The sequence below is a fragment of the Dromiciops gliroides genome, chromosome 2, assembly GCF_019393635.1.
Source record: "Dromiciops gliroides isolate mDroGli1 chromosome 2, mDroGli1.pri, whole genome shotgun sequence".
In the NCBI taxonomy this organism is placed as follows: Eukaryota; Metazoa; Chordata; class Mammalia; order Microbiotheria; family Microbiotheriidae; genus Dromiciops; species Dromiciops gliroides.
Genome location: NC_057862.1, coordinates 241,111,883 through 241,132,469, shown reverse-complemented (window position 1 = coordinate 241,132,469; position 20,587 = coordinate 241,111,883).

The window sequence follows — 20,587 nt, the reverse complement described above, 5'->3', positions numbered from 1 at the left end:
AACCCAAGTTTCTTGAGTCCAAGTTCGGCGTTCTTTTCCCCACACCACTGTGCTCTGCAGTGATGATTAAATGGCAGAAATCACCTGGAAGCAAGACAAATATGAACTGGGGCCAGGATAAAGAGTGGGAAGGAAGAGAGAAATGAGAAGGGCTAAGAAGTTGGAAATCTGGATCAAAATGTCAGATGTCACAGAAGGTGGGAAAGGGAATTTGGGGGGGGCAGGGTAATTGGGGTTAAGTGACCTGCCCAAGGTCACACAGCTAGTAAGTGTCAAGTGTCTGAGGCTGAATTTGAACTCAGGTCCTCTTGAATCCAGGGCCGGTGCTTTATCCACTGCGCCACCTAGCTGCCCCCAAGAAAGGGGATTTTTAACAAACTCTAGGAAAGCAACCAAGAAAAAAAAATAAACATAGCAGAAGGAAATCAAAACCACTGTTCAGAGGTTGGTGGGGTGAAGAATGGGGCACAGAGGAGAAAGCAAAGAAGAAGAAACATCGAACCTTTGGATCTATGGATCTATTCTATAAGAAGAATGAGGTTTTCTCACTGACCAATATTGCTTCCACCACCTCACCCACATTTTTGCCTTTATCATGCATGTGCCAGTAGCAAAATGATTCTTATGGTGCTATATTTTGGCCAGCAAAAACAAAACCCAAAAAACCAAACCAAAACCTCTCTCTCCACATTTGTAATAAGCTCTTTCATAGAGGTTAGATTTGACTCTTCTGAGGGATGAACAACATCCCGTAGTACAGACTGAAAGAAATGATTATTAATAACCGATTATGAGGAGATCTAGGCTTTTCCCCTGTCTTATTTTCTTGTTTGAAGCCCAGCCTTTGAAGGACATTAATGACCTCTGCCAAAAATTTATCCCATGGAGACCATCTTATCTACCTGGATTCCTGCCCATTGTGTTCCACCCAAATTTGGGTGGGGATAAATTCTTTGATTAAATTGCCTAAGGTGGGGGGAGTGGATGATTTGGAAGTGAATGACATAATGAGTCACGTCCTTCAGCCCCTCATTTGAATAGGTCCACCTTTCATTATAATATCCATTGTCTTTCATTACTTGTTAACCAATCAGAGTTGATTTCCAATCGCTAGAAGCCCCTCTCTTCCAAGGGCACATAAATGTTGAGTGAGTTCCATGATTTGTCTTTTGGTTTAAAAGAGATGGCCAGATGACCATCCTTTTATGAATAAATATGCTGGCATTATTAATAAAATTATTAATTACTCAGAAACTATGTGTCAAATGTTTTATGTCACAGCACACATACACACACACACATTCATGAGAATACACCAGTGCTGACAGATTTGAGGAAATGTGTTAATGATCCCAGAAATCAGAGATATGTCATGACAGCTGGTGGTATTGCCAATAGAAATAGCAAAGTTTTGGGTATTCAGGTACCACCTGAGATGGATGGCATCCATAGAAATGATGTGACCAGTCAGAAGGTATTAGCTTCTTGGGATAGGTATCAGGTAGATTTGTAATGAGGATGGAGCAAATGTAGTTTTACCCCAGGTGTGGTCAGATTTAGAGGGCACCAAATTGGTGATCCAGGCAAGGGTCACTAAGAGGAGGTTAGGCAAGAGGGGGAGGTTCACTAACATTTCAGCCTCTTTCCACTAATGAGGTTTATGTACAACTTCCCGACACCACGGTCTGGAAATTCTGAGCCTAGTAACCTGGGTACCTTCTCCCTAAGTCATGGGTAGGAAGGGGGTATGGTGTTGAGGGCCAGGATCCTGGGAGAACTGAGAAGGAGGCATTAATTAGCATCATTAACCCTCCCCACACTCCAACACTCCTCTATCCCCTCCAATACAAGCTGGACAGTTGTGAGCAAACAAGCTACCCTGCAGACCTCACCAGTTTGAGTTAACTTTGCCTCCAGATGGCTTGATATGGGACCCAGCTATGGGTCCTTTGGACAAAAAGAATATTGGGCCAGGATCTTCTGAGACCCTAGGGATCCTCCTTGCCTACTGCTTTTAATTTCCTTGCCAGCAGGCTTTTATTTTTCTGAACTACCCTTTAACAGCCTTGGAGGTTGCTTTTATCTGGAGATATCTGAATTGTTTTTATTAGGCAGAATGTTTATTTGAAACCTCTGGCATTGAGCAATCCATTGCACCAGAAATGACACCCTTCTTGACTTCTCTCTACCTTTTGACACTATTGACCACCTTTAACTTTCAGGATATTCTCTCCACATTTCAGTTTTCATTAAAACACTTCGTCTTCCATCTTTGTGACTACTCCTTCTTCTCTCTTTCTGGATCATTACCCATGTCCTATCCCCTCATCGTCGGTTTGCTTTCCAGTCTGCTGTCCTAGGCTCCCTTCTTTCTCTATACCCTCTCTCTCAGTGATGTCATAAACACTCATGGGGTACAATTAACATCTCTTTGCAAGTACTATGCATTTGTGTATATATTTTGGTTCATATCTGTGATTTCAGTGGTGTAGGAGTATTCCCAGTATGGGTTATCCCTTCACTGATACTGAACAGCAACTCATCTGAAATTTAAAGAGTCAGAATCTGAGAGAATTGCCTGGAATACTAGAAGTTTCAACTACCCATGGCCACACAGCTAATATGTATCAGAGGCAAGTCTTGAACCCCAGTTTTCCTGACTTAAACTAAAGCCTGTGCTATGTAGTTCCAGATCTATATATCTAACTTTAATCTCTTGCCAGAGCTTTAGTTCCCTTTTGTAAATTGCCTTTTATAAATCTCCACTTGAAAGGACCACACATGCCAAACTCATAATATCCAAAATGGAACTCATTATCTTTCTCTCCTGAATTCACCCCTCCTCAAAACTCTCTTATTTCTATTGGCAATACCACCATCATTTCAGTCACCTACCTCTGCAACCTCAGAGTCATCCTCAACTCTTTCTCCCCCATACTCCCTCCCATATCCAATCAACTGAAATTTTGAGTCTACTTCTGCAATATACCTTTTATTTGTTCCTCTATCTTCATTTATATGGCTAGCATCCTAGTTTGGGTCCTCTTCATCTCTCCCCTGGACTATTACAACATCTTCCTAATTACAACGGCTTCCTAGCTCTTCTTTCCTTAGTCCATCCTCCTCTAAACTTTTTGTTGTTGAATTGTTTCAGTTGTGTATGCCTCCTTGTGAGCTCATTTGGGGTTTTCTTGGTAAAGATACTGAAGTGGTTTGCCATTTCCTTTTCCAGTCATTTTATAAATGAGGAAACTGAGGCAAACAGGGTTAAGTGACTTACCTAGGGTCACCCATCTAGTAAGTGTCTGAGGCCAGATTTGGATTCAGGAAGATAAGTCTTCCTAACTCTAGGCTCAGCACTCTATCCTCTGCACCCCCTAACTGCCCTTCCACGAAACAACTAAATTAGTATTTCTGATTTTTTTTTATATATTTTTTGAGGGGGTGAGGCAATTGGGGTTAAGTGACTTGCCCAGGGTCACACAGCTAGTAAGTGTCAAGTATCTAAGGTCACATTTGAACTCAGGTCCTCCTGACTCCCGGGCCGGTGCTTTATCCACTGCGCCACCTAGCTGCCCCTTAAATTAGTATTTCTAAAGCACAAGTCCAATTATGTTACTTCCTTCCTCCAGAAGCAGTTCCTCATTGGCTCTGGGTCAAAATATAAACTACTCAGCTTGGTATTTAGAACCCTTTGCAATGTGTCTTGAGCCAGGCTTATTTTACATTATTCACCTTCATGTTTGCTATATTATGTACATACATAAATAAACATATATACACATATATGGACATATTTTCTGGCCTACTTTCTGTCCTCTGAACTAGTGCTCCACTTCCTGCCTTGGTATCATTCCACAAGTTGTCCATCACCCAAACCTGAAACACTCTTCCTCCTCCCCCTGCCTCCCAGAATGCCCAGCTTCTTGCAAATCTTAGCCCTGTGCCACTACCTGCAGGAAGCTTTTCTTAATCCCAGTAGGTGTTAGTGGTCCTTTCTTCCTCATAAACATAATAGAAACATATAATGCATGCACATATACCATAATGTGTATAAATATAATATATTCACATGTGCATGTGTATCTGTATATGTTTGTATGTGCATGTATGTATCATACACATGTAGATCTATACACATGCATAGATCTATGCATATGTACATGTACACACATATCTATCCATCCATTTTTCTATCTACTCATCTATCTTTCTATCCATCCATCCATCCATCCATCTATCTATCTATCTATCTATCTATCTATTGGAAGGGAGGAGAAAGGGTACCTGAACAATGTTGCAGACAAGAAAAAGGAGTCCAGAGAGAGTTGAGATGAGAGTGAAATGAAGCATAGCTAGGGTCCTTCTGTGTGTGGATAGAGAAAGAGAGACAGAGAGACAGACAGATAGACAGACAGACAGAAATAGATGATAGATAGATAAATAGATGATGAATGTGTATGTGTATGTGTATATATGTATATGCATCTATATCTACATATATCCATATATGTAGATATGTCTATGTGTATTTATGTACATTTATACACACGGGGGGGGTGTGCACATGTACACATATTTATATGTCTGTTCCACTTTGTCATTATGGGAGAACTCTATGGCCCTCCTCTCCACACCAGAACTAGTGTTTTGGGAAGGACCCCAGCCATGCTTCATTTTGCTCTCACCTCAACTCTCTCTAGATTCTATCTCCATCTCCTTGCCTACCACGTTATGCAAGTACCCTTCTTCTCCCCAACTCCCTTCCAGCTCCCCTTTATGTATTCTCTCCTACCATTAGAATAGAAGGTTTTTGAGGATAAAGGCTGTATTGCTTGCTTATATTTGTATCTCTAGCCCTTTTCAGTGTCTGAAACATGGTAACTATGTAATAAGTACTCACTCCATCCATCCATCCACCTATCTGTTGTATCATGCCCATACAAACTCCTTCACAGCAAGTACTGGTTTTCATTTTGTCTTTGTATCCAAAACACCCAGTCAATGTCTTGTACTAGACCCTTAAGACTTACTGGATCAGAAGATTCCAAATGATAGGAAAGGCTGAGCCCCTGTCCCACAGCTCTCTAGCTGGAGCCCAGAGTCTTTTTCTCTTCCTCCTTTCTCTAACTTAGGGTGCCTTTCCTGCCTCTTGTCAGGTACCAACATTTCAAATCATCACTCTGTATCCAAGATGGGACAAAGAATCCCCAAAGACTTTTCTTTCTTTCTTTTCTTTTTCTTTTTTTGGTGAGGTGATTGGGGTTAAGTGACTTGCCCAGGGTCACACATCTAGTAAGTGTTAAGTGTCCATGGCCGCATTTGAACTCAGGTCCTCCTGACTCCAGGGCCGGTGCTCTATCCACTGCACCACCTAGCTGTCCCAAGACTTTTCAATCTGGAAACAGACAGCCTGCTTTTGATGATTCATGTGAGAAGTCAAAGAGAGACTCAGAAGAAACCTGAAAGGACTTTGCCTGCTCAGAACCACTGCTTTCATTCACAGGTGAGATTTCTCTGACTATTAATAGCCTGGAAGAATGCCTTGGTCATCTTGCAGGTGTTAGCAACAGTGCAATCCTTGCCCAGTCTCCCTTGCCCCTTTTCTTGCTATTGTCTTGACTGAGCTTGAAGCCAGTGCCAGAGGTTCTTTTCTGTTATTTGATGATTTTTTTGGTTTTTTTTTTGTTTTAATTTTTGCAGGGCAATGAGGGTTAAGTGACTTGCCCAGGGTTACACAGCTAGTTAAGTGTCAAGTGTCTGAGGCTGGATTTGAACTCGGGTACTCCTGAATCCAAGGCCAGTGCTTTATCCACTATGCCACCTAGCTTCCCCCTGATGTTTTTTTTAAAAAAGGAAAAAGTCATACTTACTGGGCCCCTTGGTTTGTATCTGCAAGACTGGCATTTGGCATTTGGGAACTCAGTGAGGAGACTCCCTCTACCAATGATTGTTCTGTAACACATAATCTTAAGAGAATAGCTTGTTGACCTTTTGGGCTCACACTGCCCATATGCTTCTGAGACAGCACTTGAACCCAGGCCTTCCTGACTCTGAGACCAATCTTCTATCCACAACGGCTACAGCATGCTGCCTTTCACTGAGGTTGAGAGCCTGCCAAATTATACCTACATTCACCCATCTGCATACTAAGCATTTACAGCAATTAGTTAACCCAGAATGCATGATCTGTCTCATCCAAGCAGAGCACTGCAGAAAACCAGCTTGCTGTCTGGGGGCTGAAGCCAAAGGAACCAGTGACCCAGAGCTTAATAGGCTCCGCCCTACAATAGACTTGCCCCAAATTCTTTTCATTGCAATTGTACTCTTTCCTCCAACTTCTGCTCAACCTCCCTGCAGTCTCTTGGCCCATGTCTTCTGCCCATGTCTTGGGTTGCCCTTCCCTAGGCCTACCTGTAATGCATTCTCTCCACCACCACCCCCTCCCACTTCCCAGAATGCCATCCTACCATCTCTTGCCTCTCCCTCAACCACACAGGGGTTCTCCAAGGGGCCCACTATGCCCACTGAAGCTTGTATACGCAAACACACATATCTATTATCTGGTGATCTGATTTATTTGTGCCAAATTTGTCGCATCGCTCACATATCCAGGATCGGCTGATATTTTAAGACAGTGAATCAGACTATTTGGCATCACTTGCTTTGCGGCAGAGCTAAGGGGTAGTGGCGTAATGAAGATGGGAGGGGGAAGTGCTATACTTATTGGGAAGGAAATTCGTGTCAATAAGAATTCTGCCTGGCAACAGGATTCCGAAAGGGAGATACCAAGCACTAATATGCAAAGCTGGAATACTGTCGTTGGTAAAATACCATCACATTTCTAGCCTGTCTTATTTTCTTCCATGTAAGATGAGGAGCCTGTTTTCTAAAAAGGTAATAAAATTGTTTTGCAAATTTATTCTGCAAAGGATCCCTACCAACCTGTCACTTAAGAGGAAGCTTAAACTAACTGAAATGGATGATAGATTTAAGGAGAGAATGACCTTAGACAACATCTAGTCCAACACCTTTATTTTATAGATGGGGATACTAAGGCCGAGAGGTTAAATAACCTACTCCTAGTCACACTGTTAGTAAGTGATAGAGTCAAGATTGGAACCCAAGGCTTCTGAATACAAATTCAAGGTTCTTTCTACCACACTGTTTGTTATTGCATGGTATCATGGAAAATAGGGCATAGGGCAGCTAGGTGGCACAATGGATAGGGTGCCGGACCTGGATTCAGGAAAACCTGAGTTCAAATCCTTCCTCAGACACTTACTTGCTGTGTGACCCTGGGCAAATCACTTAACTCTGTTTGCCTCACTTTTTTCATCTGTCAAATGAGCCGGAGAAGGGAATGGCAAACAACTCCAATATCTTTGTCAAGAAACCCCCAAACAAGGTCACAGAGACTCAGCCATGATTGAAACAACCAAACAACAACATGATAGAAAAACAAAACAAACCATTACATTAGGAGTCAAGAGATCTAGGCTTTAATCCCTAATCTAATATAACCTTTACTACTAACTGGTAATCTTGATCAAGACTTTTTTCTAGACTTCAATTGGCCTGGAGTCAGGAAGATCTGAGTTCAAATCTGACTTCAGACAGTTACTAGCTGTGTGACCCTGGGCAAAAGTCACTTAACCAAGGGGCAGCTAGGTGGCACAATGGATAAAGCACCAGCCCTGGATTCAGGAGTATCTGAGTTCAAATCTGGCCTCAGATACTTGACACTTACTAGCTGTGTGACCTTGGGCAAGTCACTTAACCCTCATTGTCCCACCAAAAAAAAGTCACTTAACCTCTATTTACCTCAGTTTCCTCATCTGTAAAGTAGGGATAATAATAGTATCTACCGGGGGCAGCTAGGTGGCACAGTGGATAAAGCACTGGCCCTGGATTCAGGAGTACCTGAGTTCAAATCCGGCCTCAGACACTTGATACTTACTAGCTGTGTGACCCTGGGTAAGTCACTTAACCCCCATTGCCCTGCCCCCCCCCAAAAAAAGTCAAAAATAGTATCTATCTCTCAGGATATTTTTGAAGATCAAATGAGATAATAATTGCAAAGTATCTAGCACAGTACCTAATACATAATAGATACTATGTAAATGTTACCTGTTTTCTAATTATTATTATTTTTTGGGGGGGGCAATGAGGGTCAAGTGACTTGCTCAGGGTCACACAGTCAGTAAGTGTCAAATGTCTGAGGCTAAATTTGAACTCAGGTCCTCCTGAATCGAGGGCTGGTGCTTTATCCACTGCTCCACCTAGCTGCTCCCTATTATTGTTATTATTGCAAGAGTTGAACTAGGTGAACTCTAAGGTCCTTTCCACCTTTGTTATTAGATTATGATAGAAAGAACTCCAATGGGTCTTAGAATCAAAAGACCTGAGTTTAAGGGATGGCCCTGACATCTACCAAGTCCCTGACCATGTCCAAGTCATTGATTAGTTCTGGGCCTCAGTTTCAGGTCAGGGATGCTTGTACTGCACAGACTTGTGAGGAAAGTGTTCTGCAAACCTTAAAATGTTGTATAAATATGAGCTGTTTTAGTATTATTATCATTCAATACTGTCACCAGAGAAGGATTTTCTTATTGGCAATTTCAACCAAAATGAGGTAATAAACTTCTGCAAAGAGATGGGATGATAGGAGCAAAGAGATTCATGATCTGTGACAGAAGTTAAAGTCTTAAACATAATGTAAATACTTTTTTTTTTTTGGTGAGGCAATGAGGGTTAAGTGACTTGCCCAGGGTCACACAGCCAGTAAGTGTCAAGTGTCTGAGGTCAGATTTGAACTCAGGTCCTCCTGAATCCAGGGCCAGTGAGTTATCCACTGTGCCACCTAGCTGCCCCCATGTAAATACATTTTGAATCATAGGAGGAATTCCAGTGCAGGGGCCAAGTTTAGTTGAGTGGTTTGCTGGGAATTCTGTTCTTGCTGGCACACATCCCCCAAATATTCCAGTCTGAATACTTGTATTACTCATTGGTGACCCCTAAACCCTAGCAGGGGATGTGCTAATGAAGTCAGAACAATCAAGGAATGAGACCAAGAGGTATGGGTATAGATGGGCAACAGTGGGAAAAAGAAGCATTGAGGAGAAGCAATGTCTCATGGACTATTTGCCCCACCCTAGTAATGACTGAATAATTTGTTGTTGTTGTTGTTGTTCAGTCCTGTCCACCTCTTCTGTGACCCCATTTGGGGTTTTCTTGGCAAAGATTCTGGAGTGATTTGCCATTTCCTTCTCCAGCTCATTTGAAAGATGAGAAAAACGAGGCAAACAGGGTTAAGTGAGTTGCCCAGGGTGACAATAGCTAGTACATGTTTGAGGCCAGATTTGAACTCAGGAAGATGAGTCTTCCAGATGAGTCCTCAGGAAGATGAGTCTTCAGGAACTCTATCTACTTACAGTGTCACCTACCTTCCTCCAATGCAGAAGGGAAATTTTCCCTTTTTTCCTTTTTATACCCCAGGAACTATATTCCCCACAAAACTGTCTCCTTCAAACATAGGGCTCCTAATGGATGAGATAAGGGAACAAATATGAGATTGGGAATTAGGACACAGGAGTTCTACTATCTTTGCCATTGAACTGTGTGACCTTAATTTCACTCACTTGGTCTCTCTGAGCCTTTCAGTTTCCTCATCTGTAAAATGAAGGGCTTGGATCAGTATGTCTTTCCATTTCTAAGAGCCTATGATTCTAAAATCAAAAAGGGTTTTATAATCATGCAGATGCGTAGATTAAAATCTAGGCACTCAAAAATCTTCTCATAAATGTTCACACCTTAAATGCCTAATCTTCCAGCTTTGCCATATGTATTATTATCACAGTGTGTGCATTCAAGCCCTGTTGCTAAAATGTTCCCATGAATATATCATTCAGTGGTATCTGTGATGCATTTGCATTTTTAGCATCAGTGTAATTCTGTTTAGTTTTATGACACAGAAAGTTTGAGCCTGATTCAATTAATAGATTTTAAAAAACCCTCTTATTTTTATCATGTCAAGGCAAAGAGAATGCGCTGAATATGTTACATTGCTGCATTTTCCATTGTTATCCAATCAAGTCAATTGGTGATGATTCAAACTTCACTCCAGGAATATGCTTAGCACACTCCATAAAGGACCATATATTTTCACCCTGTTACCTAAAATCAGGGAATTTTAGCACTAGAGGGATCGATGAGATTTTTAAGTATTTTCCCTACTGAGTTGTAAGGGCAGGGTATGTATCTTGTGGATCTCTGTAGTCCTAACAGTGTCCAGAGTTTGATGCCATCAGGCACCAAACCCTCCCACCTCTACCCATCCCACCATGGTAATTTGGAGTAAGATCCTTGAGGGCCCGAACCTTGTTTTTTGCCTTTCTTTGTATTCCCCCAGGGCTTACACAGTGCCAGGGACTTAATAAATTCTATTTGCTAATAAGATGTACTGGTGCTTTGCACATTTACATGCAATAACTATTTCTTGAATAAATGAATCTGGTCCAATCTCCTGACTCCTAAAGAGGTCAAGTGACTACCCTAGGTCTCTCAGATAGGGACCCAGTCAAAGCTAGCTTCTGGACTTCCTGACTTTCAATCAAATGCTTTCCTTGCACTATTCAATGCATTTCCTGGTAACATTTTTCAATACTTTGTCAGAACCCCAGGCAACACAGATGTGATGTTTCTATTAATCTGAAATACCTACTCTACCTAGAGCCCTCAGGTCAAGGTTGATTTGAAAGGTTCATCAAGCTAGTAACTAGAAAACTAAAATGGGAGTTAGAAATCATGGTCTTTGTCCTGTTTTCCACTAACAAGTCTAGATGACCTCCCCGCCCCCCCCCCATACTTTTATAACTTACAAAATGGATAGTTGCTGTTCAGTTGCATCTGGCTCTTTGTGACCCCATGTGGCATTTTCTTTTCTTTTCTTTTTTCTTTTTCTTTTTGAAGGGCAATGAGGTTTAATTGACTTGCCCAGGGTCACACAGCTAGTAAGTGTCAAGTGGCTGGATTTGAACTCAGGTCCTCCTAAATCCAGGACCAGTGCTTTATCCACTGTGCCACCTAGCCACCCCCATGTGGTGTTTTCTTGACAAATATACTGGAGTGGTTTGCCATTTCCTTCTCCAGCTCATTTGACAGATGAGAAAACTAAGGCAAACAGGGTTAAGTGATTTGCCCAGGATAAGTCACTTAAGTGTCTGAGGTCACATTTGAACTCAGGTCTTTCTGATTCTGGGCATGGTGTTCTGCCCACTGGGTCACCTGGCTGCCTTGTAAAATGGATAGAGACAATAATAATAATTAACATTTATGTAGTGCTTTTAAGATTTTCAAAATCAGCAAGCATTTGTTAAGTACTTACTAGGCATCAGACACATACTAAGTGCTAAGTTCAGGGAATACAAATAGAAGCAAAAAAGGAAAGAGTTCCTTTCCTCAAGGAGCTTACATTCTAAAGAGGGAAGACAACTTGTAAAAGGACACTGAAAGGGAGTGTGGCTAGAGAGAAATTAAAAGACTTTATAGACATTCTCTTACAACCTTCTGAACTAGGTAATACAGGTATTATGATCCTCCAGATTTTATAGATGATTTAAGATCACATAGCTAGTGAGTGTCAGAGGTGAGATTCAAAGGGAAGGAAACGAGCTTTTGTTTTGTTTGTTTTTTTGTGGGGCAATGAGGGTTAAGTGACTTGCCCAAGGTCACATAGCTAGTAAGTGTCAAGTGTCTGAGGCTGGATTTGAACTCAGGTTTGAATCCAGGGCCAATGATTTATCCACTGTGCCACCTAGCTGCCCCCAGGAAGCAAGCTTTTTTTTGGCACCTGCGGTGTGCCAGGGAGAACTAGGTGGCACAGTGGATAACAGCACTACTAGGTGGTACAGTAGATAGAATGCCAGGCCTGGAGTCAGGAAGGCCCGAGCTGAAATCTGATTTTAGACACTTACTAGCTGTGTGACCCTGGGCAAGTCACCTAACCCTATTTCCCCACTGATAAAAAAGAAAATAACAGACTAGGTGGCTCCTAAGGTCCTTCTTAACTCTGATGGTCTATAGAAGTTCAGAAATTAGAATTACCTTGCCCAAGGTCACACAAGTGAGTGGCATGGGTTCAACTTGACCCCAAGTCTTCCAAATCCAAATCCAATGCATGGTTCTCCACCCCACCTCCCAATGACTAGAATATACTGTCAGACTCAGTTGATATGTTGGCTGGTTTTACTGAGCTACTCTTTTTTCTTTTAAAAAATTCTTTATTACAAAGGATGGCTCACTGGAGAGGGGAGAAAGAAGGAGGTATATTTGGAAATGGAGATGATGTAAAAACAAAATTAAAAATATGTCTATTTGTGTGTGTGAGTGTGTACATGTGTAGGGGTGGATAGTGGGGCTGTATTGTTTTGCCCTTGTAAGTCATGTGTGTCTACATCGGTTTGTCTAAATGTGGCTTGCAGGGAGACAAGAATAGCTATCTCTAGAGTCTCCTCCTCCTCCTCCTCCCCTTCTCCAAGAGAGACTTTGATTCCTGCCAGGATAGGGAAGAAGGCGGTTGGGCCCAGAGGCTGGTCAGCCTATTCTCTTCAGAGAGAGGAGAAACCAAGCTAGATTTAAATGTATCTGTTCTCTTAGTACAGGGGAAATGATTTTTAGGTTCAGACTGAGTTCCTGGTCGCTATCCCTTAATAGAGAAGGAGTGTCCAAGCTAGATATAGTCAAGGCTTGACTCTCTTCCCACCAAACACTAGTTCCACAATGAATACACATAGCAAATAGCAAATACAATGTATTTATCCAAACAGCAAACAGAAATCAGAAAAAGTATACAGATGAGAGAACATATGCCAGACAATACACTGAGCGAATGAGCTCTTCCTTTGGGAGTAAGGTAACTTAGTTCAACTAATAAAGAGTCCTGGATCAGGGGCAGCTAGATGGCGCAGTGGATAGAGCACCAGCCCTGGAGTCAGGAGGACCTGAGTTCAAATCCGGCCTCAGACACTTAACACTTACTAGCTGTGTGACCCTGGACAAGTCACTTAACCCCAATTGCCTCACTAAAAAAAAAAAAAAAAGAGTCCTGGATCCTACCCAAGGGGTAGGGGAAACTGAAGGGTCTAGTATATAGTAATCTGGGGATAAAGAAATTATTGTGATTACCAGCATCTCCTTAGCAGAGTCTTCCTCCCCCTTCAGGGACCTGGAAGAGAGTCTAGAACCATGTATCTTCTCTCTCAAAACTATAAGGCAGAAGACCAAGCTCCCACCAACTTCACAGTGCTCAGACCACTTTGCAATCAAGCTATCAATCTTCATCAATGAGAATAGCACCATGGCTTAATAATCCATGGCATTTTAAGCCAAGAATTACGTGTGTGTGTGTGTGTGTGTGTGTGTGTGTGTGTGTATAAAATCACATCTCCCCTCTGGACCTCAATTTATGTAAAATGAGGGAAGGTGGAGTAGTGACCTCTAGTTCTCTTCCAACTTAAAAATCCTATGGTATTCAAAATGATGTCAATTTTATATAGGAATTCACATTCACTGGATACTCTCCTAATCTAAAATGAAGACCTATACAGTTCAGGATCAAGCCAAGTCAAATGAACTCTAGAATAACTATAGAGTATAGGAAGAGGAAAGGTAGGATCATAGGATTTAGAACTGAAAGGTAACTTTTGTTACCCGACTTTTTGTTGTGTCCCTCTCTTTGTGACCCCATTTATGGTTTTTTTGGCAAAGATATTGGTTTGCCATTTCCTTCTCCAGCTCATTTTACAGATTGGCTTAGGTGACTTGCCCAGGGTCATACAGCTAGTAAGACCAGATTTGAACTCAGGAAGAGGAATCTTCTTGATTCTAGGCCCAGCATTCTATGCACTATGCCACTTAGCTGCCCTAAAGGGTAACTTAGACGCCATCTAATTCATTTTACAGATGAGGAAACTGAAGTTCAGAGCAGTTAAATGCCTTACCCAAGGCCTCATGTATAGTAAACGACAAGATTGGGATTGAAACCCAGATCTGACTCCACATATTATGGTTTCCCCACTACATTGAGGTAGAATTATAGAATTTCAAACATAGAAGGGACATTAGATATTAAGCAGGCTACAGATAGGAAGTGACTTGCTCAAGGTCCTATCACTATTTTTTTTTTGGAGGTGACAAAGGCTTTATTTTCTTCTCATGAGAAGGAGGCACCCTAGTGTGGAGCTAGTGGGTGCCCAAAAAGGGGGCTCACAGGCCCTGTTTTATACCTTAGTCCCTAACTCGAATGGACCTTCCCCTTTTTCATCACTGGTAGGGGTTACAATCTACGCAAAAACTAGCTAATCGGAACGCAGTATTCCCACCCCTCTTCCTTGTATGGGCATAACTCAGGAGTGGACCTTATACTTCCTTATATGGACAGAACTCTGGAGAGGAAGGTCTATCACTATTGATGAGCAGAGCTGGTCTTCTGATGAACCCATGATCTTTCCAAGAAGCCACACTGTCTTAGAGATACTTTGACAAGGATCGGGTTGTTTTTTGTTTAACGAATCCTCCTCTTCCTGCCATTACCTTCCATTTCTCCCCTACCTCCTATTGCCCCCAATCTCCTTTCTAGAAAGGTCCACAGGACAGCCAACATGAATCAGGTCCTAAACCCTTCAACTGATGCCCTTCAACAAAGCTATCATCCCTTTAAACAGCCCCCAATCCTTAAGGAGTGAGACATATGCACATTCTTCAAAGGAAAATTGTTTTCCTTTATGAGAGACTATCCAGAGGCAGTAAGGTGGTAGGAGTGGACTCCTAACACGGAACCAGGCAAAAATGAGTTCAAATTCTGCCTCAGACACTTCCTATCTATGTGATACTGAGCAAGTTACATTATTTGTCTCAGCCTCAGTTCCTCATCTGTGAAATGGGGATATTAATAGCACCCATCTACCAGGGTTGTTGTGAGCTTATTGAAACAATATATGTAAAAAAAAAAACCCAAACAAAAAGAAACAATATATGTAAGGTGCTCTGCATACCTTAAAGTACTATTATTTTTATTCCCATGCTCTACTATCATTGACTCTGACCTGGTACATGGATTGGTTTTTCTGTTTTGATTTTTGGTAAATGGAGTGTTTATTCCTGGTTCACTTTGTACATCAGCACTGTGTACCTTAATTTATCACAGGTACACAGGGGGAGTGGAAAGAGCCCAGGATCTGTAATCAGGAGAAATGGGATTGCACCTTAGCTTTGCCAATTGATATCTGTGTGACCTTGGGCAAGAAAAGGTCATTTCAACTCTCTAAGAATAAGCTTCCTCAGAAGGTCAAATGAAAGGGTTGAACTCGATGTTCTCTAAGTTCCCTTCCAGTTCTCAATCCTATGATTCATTCCCCAAATGAGTTCCAACTGCCTAATTACAAAGAGATGTTTAAATTCCTCTCTCTAACCTCCTCTCCTCTTCCCACTCTTCCCCCCTCTCTAAAGAGAAAGTATTTTGTATTGGTTGTATGAGGCCCTCTCTGGGCTATAGCTTCATGTTTTGCGCAGGTTAGCAGAGTATAGCAAAAAGAGCACTAGCATAGTGGGTCTAGAATCAGGAAGATTTGAGTTCAAATCCAGCCTCAGACAGTTATTAGTGGTATTTCCCTGCTCAAGTCACTTAACCTCTATCTGCCTCAGTTTCCCCAACAGTAAAATGGAGATCATAATAGCATCTACTGCCTATGGTTGTGAAGATTAAATGAGAAAATATTTGTAAAGTAAGGTGGGGGTCTTGGAAATGGTTGTGACTACCAGCATCTCCTCTTCAGGGACCTGAAGAGAATCTGGAACCATACATCTTCTCTCAAAGCTGTAAGCCAGAAGACCAAGCTCTCACCAACTTCACAGAGCTCAGACTGCTTTCCAATCAAGCTATCAATCTTCATCAATGAGGACAGCACCATGCCATGATAATCTATGACATTTTAAGCCAAGGATTACGTGTGTGTTCGTGTGTGTCTGGCATACAATAGACCTTTAATAAATTCTTGTTTCCTTCCTGCTGTCTAAGATATTTCCAGAAGAGATGAACGAGGTCCCTTCTAGAAAAGTCAATCATCACAAAGAGTAGTTATCAATTACTAGACAGTTATTTATTTCACACACCAAAATAGTAATGCTTAAAACACAGAAGCCTCATAAATGTGTATTGAAAAATACTTAAAACATGAAACAATAAACCTAACTCTTCTTGGGAGGTAAGGAAGACTCCCAGGAGACTTCTGGGACTGCTGAACAGATTTTAGTTTTACGTCATTCTGCATCGTTGGAGAAATAACTAAAGTTCCAGGTTTTCTGGCCAGCCAGAGTATGGATCATCTTCCTGGCACTGGTTACCTCTCCTGAGAAGGCTGTAGATCAGGAATTCTAAAGATGGGGTCTACAGAACCCCAAGGGGTACATGGATAGATTTCAAGGGTTCCTTGAATTCGGGGGGAAAATATTTCTTTATTTTCACTAACCTCTAACTAAAAACATTTTCTTCAATCATATAAAAAACATTAGTTATATCTTCCACATCATGGGGGTTAGCAATCTAGAAAATCCTCATAAAATTTTTGGCCCTGCCTTCGTACCAGAGAAGTCTGAATTTTTTTTCTTTTTCTTTTATGAGGTGTTTACAGTATTAAAAAAGATAAAAATATTGATATTATACAATTGTATACATTTCTGAGTTTCTAAACCATTTCTGTGTTGTCTCCTGGCCTTCACATATTGTCTATGGCTTATGCAAAATTCCCCCAAATTTCCTGTTTAATTTCTTAAACTGACCCTCCACATATCGAAAACATTATGGGGAAAGTTGCCATGTAGAAAGGATAACTGTATTCTGAGAAGGGGTCCATGGGTTTCACGAGAGAGTCAAAGGGATCCATGACACCAAAAAGGTTAGGAGCCCTTGGTGCAATTATACTACCGCCAGTCAGCTCTCAGGAACCCTCAACCTCTTGGACTGATGAGATTATCACTGAAGCTTGGATCACCCATTTCTCAGGATCCCGGTTCTCTCTACCATGTGTATGCAGCTGTGATAGCTGCTGGGCTGTGGAGAGGTGAAGGGAGAGAGATTTCCCACCCCCTAATCCCTATGCCCACCTTCTGGAAATCCAAGGAAAAGCGAGTCTTACCAATGTCTCAACAAAAAGGCCACTTTGAAATAAAACAGAGTTTTGCTCCTCACTCTCTTATCTAGCTTCCTGAGGGGAAGAGTTTTCTTCCTGGATCAGTCACCAATCAACTTCGACATTATCCCCAGTGACCAGGACCAATGAAAGATTACGACATGGCCCCAAAGTGCAAGTCTGTCAGTGCTGAGCACACGGCTTTCTCCACAAAGCAGAGTGATACAATCCCAGCTCTGTACCCCAGGCCAGAAGATTGGGGGACTTCCCTGGTCACCCCTATCAGACTTGCACTCCCTACCTAACAAGGTTGTTGTGAAGAAAATGATTTGCATAATGTGCTGTAGGCGTTGTTATCTTTAAAAACAACACCCTTCACCTTTCCCCCATTCAACCCCCCAAAATGTCTTCCTTTCTGACGTCTCTGTTGACCTGAAGCAAAAATGCAATAAAATAAAATAAAACATTTCTTTTCACTATTTTTTTCTCTGCAGTCAAAGGCATCCCAGAAACTACAAGTTAATTTAGAGATTTTCAGGAAATCCAGGCACTGATAAGAGTTAACGCAAATTATGTTTTTGAAAAGCAGCAGTTGCCTTTTCAGAATGTAAAATCATTTCCAGTATGTCTGTGACCTAAGTTCATCTCTTCCATTATTGTCTTGGTGGATTTCAGCTCTCATCCTCCTCCCCTAAAAAAGAGAATGATTGTTTATTGAAGAGAAGCTTTCTTTCCTTGCTAATGTATCTGGTTCCTGCGACTCCACAACGGAGTGAGAGAGCCAACCTACAGTGGGAGTCTGGTGTAGGATTCTGGCTGAGATCAGATTACTGAGTCTTAGCATAAAATCTGAAGAGCGGATCAGCTTGGGCAGCCTTCTCTTAGAGTTCTATGTCAGGATATGCTGTAATTGGAGGGTATGCTGACACCCAGGGGTTTATTTCAGACCTGTGTGCTCAATAACCAATATCTGGAATTCAGAATATGATCTCTGAGTTTGAAATGTTGGATTTACAGAAAACTTGAGTATAATTTAACTACAGTATATTTTACATAAGTAAATGGGGGGAAGGGGAAAGGGGAAAAAACTCAGCACCTGTAATTTATTGGAAGTGGGGGGTGGGGGTGGGCAGAGGGATTCAGAAGAGGGAATGATCTATACTGGAGAGATATGTCAGGTTTTCCTTTACTGATAACTAACCATGGATATTTGGTATTTCAGTAAGAATCAGATTGTTGTTTTTATGGTTCAGTTGTTTCAGTCGTGTCTGACTCTTCATGACCCCATTTGGGGTTTTCTTGGCCAAGATCCTGGAGTGGTTTGCCGTTTCCTTCTCCAGCTCATTTTATAGATGAGGAAACTGAGGCAAACAGGGTGAAGTGACTTGCCTGGGGTCACACAGCTAGTACATATCTGAGGCCAGATTTGAAGTCAGGAAGATGAGTCTCCCTGACTCTAAACCCTGCACTCTATCCACTGCACCATCTAGCCATTACTATTAGTGACTTGTAGCATGTTTTCAAATGGCAGTTTGTGATTCGTGTGAAAACTGCTCATAGCTTCTGACCAATTATCCATTGGGAAGTGGTTTATTTATATCAAATTGTATTGCTATATATTTATATGCAATCCCTATTTTCCTTGGTTATTTATCAGATTTATAGTCATGACATTTGATGTAAACATCTTCCTGATTCTTTATTTTGTTTTCTTATTCAGACTTTATCACTCCTCTCCCAGTTGTCCTTCTGGCTCTAGACTTCACTAACTTCTTGCCCTGGAAGTTCCCTCAGAACCTTCTTACTCTGGAATAGTTCTCTGCTCTTGCAGCCTCTTTTTCCTAATGGTGGGTCCATCCCACAATCTCTATTTTAAGGAAGGGCCCTGGGCCAGCCATCCTTCATTCCTCATCTAACTTACTGGACTTCATCACCCTTCCCCTACCAGGGTAACTCCCTTTTCCCCACCACCTTGATTTCAGCTCCCTTTTATGTGTTGTCTTTCTTCTTTAGAAAGTAAGTTCTTCATGCTATCCACCTCCAAAGAAAGAACTGATATTGATGGAACACAGACTGAAGCATGCTACTTTTCACTTTCTTTCATTTTTTTCTTTTATTCAAGTTTTCTTATACAAAATGACTAAGATGATAATGTTTTACATAATTGCAAATGTATAACCTATATCTGATTGCTTACTGCCTCAGGAAGGGGAGAGGGGAGGGAAGGAAGGAGGGATAGAATTGGAACTCAAAACTTGAAATAAAAATGTTTATTATTATTATTTTTTAAAAGAAAGTAAGCTCCTTGAGGACAGAGGTCTTCCAGAGGGTAGTCCTGAGCATTGTCTTTCTTTTTGTATTTATATCATCAAAACTTAGCATAGAGCCTGGTACACATTCAATGCTTAATAGATTCTTGTTCATTTATTTGTTTGTTTGTTGTTATTTTTCCTTCATTTTGATAGAGGACCAATGACATCATGGATGATGTCTTGACTTCCCTATGCACTGAATTTAAGTAAGGCAGAGTTGTACAAAGTCCTCAGCCTCACTCTCTCTTCCAGAGTCATTGAAGTCCAGTGGCAAGACAAAAGTCAAGATGACTGGCCGTGGCCCCAGATGCAATCGTGATCTTGGCATCTTTGATGTCTGATTGACTGACTGACTGCTTCCTCCCTGCCCCGTTCCCTCATTTTCTCTCTCTTATTCTCATGGCAGCATGTTTAGTCATGCACTGTATTAAACAGTTGCAACCAGCCCCAACCTTCTGTTCTCCTTTATGTTACACAATCTTGAACATACACACAAACTCCTCCATAGTTATCCTCTTTCCTTTCTCTAGAGCTCAATTGTTGGTCTTACTCAAAGCTTCACCCTGCTCTTGGAGATGGGTCACACACACACACACACACACACACACACACACACACACACACGTTGTTAACTATTTATTTAGTAGTCTTTCTCCAATTGCATGTAAAAACAATTTTTTAACATCTATTTTCAAAACTTTCTGTTCCAAATTTTCTCCCTTACTCCCTCCCTCCCCTCTTTGAAAAAGAAAGCAATTCAATATAGGTTATACATATGTAAAGTAGCTAACTCTTAAAACTGCAACTGCCATAAGAGATGCAAGGCCACCTTGACCAGGAGGTGTGGGAGTGACACAGGGGTGAGAGTTCCAGGAGTGACAGTGGCCTCCAAGAACATCTTGGACTTTAAGTTTATTTTTTTTCTTAAGAATTACCTTGTAATTCATTCCCCAGTTGAGAAATGGTCAAAGGATATGAACAGGCAATTTTCAGATGAAGAAATTAAAGTTATCTATAGTCATATGAAGAAATGTTCTAAATCACTATTGATTAGAGGAATGCAAATTAAAACAACTCTGAGGTACCACC